The sequence below is a fragment of the Suricata suricatta genome, chromosome 17, assembly GCF_006229205.1.
Source record: "Suricata suricatta isolate VVHF042 chromosome 17, meerkat_22Aug2017_6uvM2_HiC, whole genome shotgun sequence".
Lineage (NCBI taxonomy): Eukaryota > Metazoa > Chordata > Mammalia > Carnivora > Herpestidae > Suricata > Suricata suricatta.
Genome location: NC_043716.1, coordinates 49,665,706 through 49,670,293, shown reverse-complemented (window position 1 = coordinate 49,670,293; position 4,588 = coordinate 49,665,706). Strand labels below are relative to the sequence as shown.

At 42.3% G+C, this 4,588-nt stretch overlaps 1 long non-coding RNA gene across 2 annotated transcripts; it reads right to left on the bottom strand.

Moving 5' to 3' along the window:
• Positions 1-523: 523 nt before the first annotated feature.
• Positions 524-2,785, bottom strand: LOC115282505. Of its 2 annotated transcripts, none has more exons than XR_003904675.1 (2): positions 2,440-2,785; positions 524-1,065 (listed from the first exon to the last, which is right to left on the bottom strand). It is a non-coding gene; the product is annotated as an uncharacterized LOC115282505 (long non-coding RNA). The 2 variants fall into 2 exon arrangements; XR_003904676.1 differs by having other exon boundaries at positions 2,516-2,785.
• Positions 2,786-4,588: the final 1,803 nt, after the last annotated feature.

Sequence of the window (4,588 nt, the reverse complement as noted above, 5' to 3'; positions counted from 1 at the left end):
TAGTCAAATATAAGAATGTTGGACGAGGTCTTTGAGATGACATGTCCCCATCCCTACTCCCAACCAGAAACATGCCTGAGGCAATGGGAAGCTCCTAACCCCCCAGAACCTCCCATTCTTGAAATAATGTAAGAGAATATAGACCCCCCCCCACCACACCCTCAGCTGGGGCCACTTCCTGGGACGCAGGCCTGAGACAGACTCTCTGGAGTGACTGAACCCTGTCAGGCCTCTCTGGAAACATTTAAGATTCTTGCAGTGGGTGCTGAGCTCTGCTTGTCTGTGGCCCCCAGCATGAGCCTTGGAAGTAAGTCCCCTGACTTCCTGAACCTGCCACCTGCCCATCTGAATGGCCTGCCTCTGTCTTCTGTCTCTGTCTTCTGCCTAAGGGGACAGATTCAGATTCAACCCAGGGAAGTCGTGAGGCTGCGAGCCAATAAAGGAAAACCCACAGCGAGAGAGACTGATGTATGTCCCGAAACATCACCAAGCTGAATGGTTGTCAATAAACAGTGATTGGAGATTAATCGTTAGACATTTTAATAGCAAATAGACGGTTCCCACAAGAAGACAGAGTTACTCCTTAGGAGGCAGTTCTTCATGCCACCGAGTGTGGGAAAGAAAACCCCACAGCTGGTCCGATTTGTCAACCTCTGGCATGTTCTTTGGTTTACTCCGTATGACTTTTGTAACTCTTACGTTTCTCCACCCACAGGTTAATGAAGTTACTGTTGTCTCTGGGATTAAGAAAACATGCTTCCTCTAATAAAGATCATCAGGTAAAACAACATTTGGGATTTCCTTGCTGTATGGAAAGAAAAGGTACTTGCCTGGAGAGTGGCACACCTTGACCAAGCCAATTTGGACTTCTTGAATTTAGATGTTGTTGTATTGTACTTGAGAAGAGAAGGAAACAAATCACAGGAGACTCACAGCAAAGAGAACAAACAGGATTGATGGAGGGAAATGGTGGGAGATGTGCCAGATGGGTGGTGGGTGCCAAGGAGAGCATTTCTGATGAGCCCTGGCTGTTGTACCTAAGTGATGAATCGGTGAATTCCACTCCTGAAACTGAGATTGCACTGCATATTAACATATAAAATATAAATTTTAAGTGTTAATATCAAGTTTTAAACAATCAACTTCTTAGAGTGGCCTGACAAGGGACCCGTGTTAACAGGTACGATATTAACCTGTTTGCAACAATTTTATTTAAAAAGGAAAAAAAAAAGACATAAAAGACCTCCAAAACTCCATAATTTCAGTTTTTTTGAGAGAGCCATTTGATATTTATATTTGTATTTTATTTTGTAACTGGACTGGAATACCGTATGTGAGATACTGAAGATTAACAGACTTTGCACGGATTTATATTAGTAAGATTATGTTTGTTGTTGTTTTGCTTGTGATTTTTTTTTCTTGCTTGCTTTGATGGGTGGTAGCATGCTTATAGGGCTCTGTGGGTACATGTGTGCTTTTAAAAAAATCTTCTCAGGGGGCCTGGGTGGCTCAGTCAGTTAAGTGGCTTGATTTTGGGTCAGGTCATGATCTCGTGGTTCACGGGTTTGAGCCCGGTGTTGGGCTCTGTGCTGACAGCTCAGAGCATGGAGCCTGCTTCAGATTCTGTGTCTCCCTCTCTCTCTGCCCTCCCCCGCTTGTGTTCTCTCTCTCTCAAAAATAAATAAACACTAAAAATTTTTTTAAAATAATAAAATTTTTAAAAATTCTTTTCAAGAGATTTAGAAAATGATAGAGAATGGCGGGGAGAAAAGGGGATCATAGTTTTGGTCTTTACCAAGAATAACAGCTACAATACAAAAAAAGGTGACATTTGAATTTTACCTACGTGAGGAAGATAGTTTAATCCTTAAACAACATTTACCCCACACACTCATACATATTAAGAATAAAGATTAAAAAATAATTCTCCATCTAAGAAACTAGATCTCTAACCAAAGCAAAGCATTTTAATGTTTCATTATGTGTATCCAAATTAGTTGTAGATGAATTCTGCAAGGCTGCAAATATATTAAACTTTTATAAATTGCTAATACATTATACTTTTATAAATTAAACCATATTTATTTTGCCAAAGCAAACTCACTTTTTAGCATGAGATATATGTACATATAATATAAAATTTATACTTTAAATCTATATATTTATAAAACAGAATTTATTTTTCAGAATTCAATTTCAGTTGACTAAATTGTCAATTTTGTTTTCTCAGATACGTCTTAAAAAAGAACCTACTTGCATTTTTCTATGAATAAGTTAAGAATTCCCAAATTCAGTATGATGCTTGCCAGCCTGGGTGTACCTAATTTTATAAAATGATTCACACTTCTTAATTTGGGTACTTCCCTTATTTTAACCAAATGATGGATTTCTCTCCATTTATTAAATGTAGCTAGCATTCCCCAAAATGGAAGATCTGACCTCAAAGTTTAGAGGTTAAAATGACATGGCATAATTTGGCTTATTTGATTTCCTTTCTCCTCCTCGAACTTCTTACTGTGCAATGCTGTGCCTCCTCCTCACAGTGGTAGATCAGTTGCATTAATGGTTGAGTGCCCTTCATTCTGATCTGGGGCTGGCCACGTGAGTTGCTTTGGCCGAAGAAATTAGTGGAGTCATGAAAAGGCAAGCAGAGACTTGAAATGATGCTTGCATATCTCCACTTGTGTTCTTGCACCCCCTCCACTGACATGAGAATTTTTCCAAGCGAGAGGAGGAGGGACATGTTGGAACACAGCCAACTTGCCCCAGCTGCAGCCATCCTAGATCAGCCAAGAGTCAGCTCAGCCCAAAACTATGAAAGCCCAGTCAGGATCAGCAGAGGCACCTAGCCAACCACACCAGACTAGTGAGCAATAAACACTTATTATTGCATCCCACTGAGGTTTTGTGATTGTTTATGATGGAGCATTATTATGGCAATAGATCCATTGTTGCTGATACACTCACCCAACGCACTGTTTCAAGAAACTGTATTTGCAACCTAGGCAGCTTGTTCAATACCTGACACCTCTCAGTGATCTGAGACTTTGCAGAAGACAGCTTTACCCCTCAGAGCCTTGATTTCCTCAGCTGTGAAATAAAATGATCAAACAGCATCAGCTTCATGACCACTTCTGTGTCTCTATTCTTCAAATGATCATCTGATTGATTTTCAAGGTGACGACTTCTTTTAAATGTACCTTTAGATGCCTTTTGCCAAACTAAGTTTATAGTTCTTTGTGGCTGGAACTGTCCTGAGCTATTGGGGGTGATTTTGTTTCTTTCCACTAACTCTTACGTACAGAGAACTCCCCTACCCCGATGCCCATAGCAGAGGCAGCATTAGTAGTGGTTAACCTTGCTGCCCCCAAAGCCAAAAAGCCTTCTTCCCAGCCCAGCCCTACAATTTAGGGTTGTGTAAACGTGGGGAGTCATGTCGGGTCTCACTGTCTTCATTAGGTAATGCTAGTACTTACCTCAGTGGTTTGCTTAAAAAAGGTGAATGAGCTCATCTGTTTAATTTAATACATATATTAAGAATTCTGAATGGTGCCTGGCACACCTAATATTATTACACTTTGGCTATTGGAATAATGATCCTTCTGCTTCTTCTGCCTCAAAGATTTTGGTTAAAAACTAAAATAGTGTCTGAGTAGAAGAAAGTGGGCATTTTCCACAGGACCGGATTTAGAAGACCATGACCATGTTCAATGGCCTGTTTCCTCAAGAACGGGGCTGTGAGGCACACATAAGTGTGCATACTACCACTCCCCGTGTTGGGGGCAGCCGTGACAGGCCCCATGTCCGAAAGAACCAGTGTCGAATCTTGCCTGCTTCAAGGAGGCAGTCTGAGGAAAGCCGGGAGAATAGGGGAAACTGGAAGTCGGGAAAATCTAGATTTCATTTCTCTTGTTTCTAGTTACATATTTATTTCTAGTTATGTATTTCTGGTTACATCCCTTAGCAGTTTGCAGTGGCCTCTGATGTGACTCTGGATAAGGCACTTCACCTCTTTGGGCCTCAATGGCGTCTTCTGTAAAAATGGAAATAGCTGAGCTATTGGAAAAGACCCTGTGGAGATACCCAACATACACTGCAGACTGCTTGCCCGGTGCCTCTCAGATTCGTGTCCTGAGAATTTATTAGGCAAAGCTACCGCGTCCATCAGGGGGTCCTCGTGGCCTGGGTGCAGAATGGAGGTGGAGAATCTGCATTTTCGCCAAGGTTCTTGGGACTCATTTTGTGGCCTCCTTCCTCTGCTGATTGGGAATCGGAACGACATCTGCCCTTCTTGGCATGCCACAGCCTCACGGGCATCCCGAGGGATGATGTGTGCGGACGCACTCCGTGTAGAGTGAAACTCTTAAAACTTTCATTCCTCTTCTTGTTAAGTAAATCCTGCTTCTGAACTCCCTGGTCCTCCGCGCTTTGGGCCTGGAGAGTCTTGATTCTCTGTCTCTCGGCAACGGCAACAGGCCTTTAAGATGTTTCTAAGGGAGGAGTTGCGGGGGAGGGGGTAGGTTTGAGGGGGTGCAAATGAAAAAGAGACAAAAGGTGGCAGCCACCCAGAAGAGCCTTTTTGCTGCTG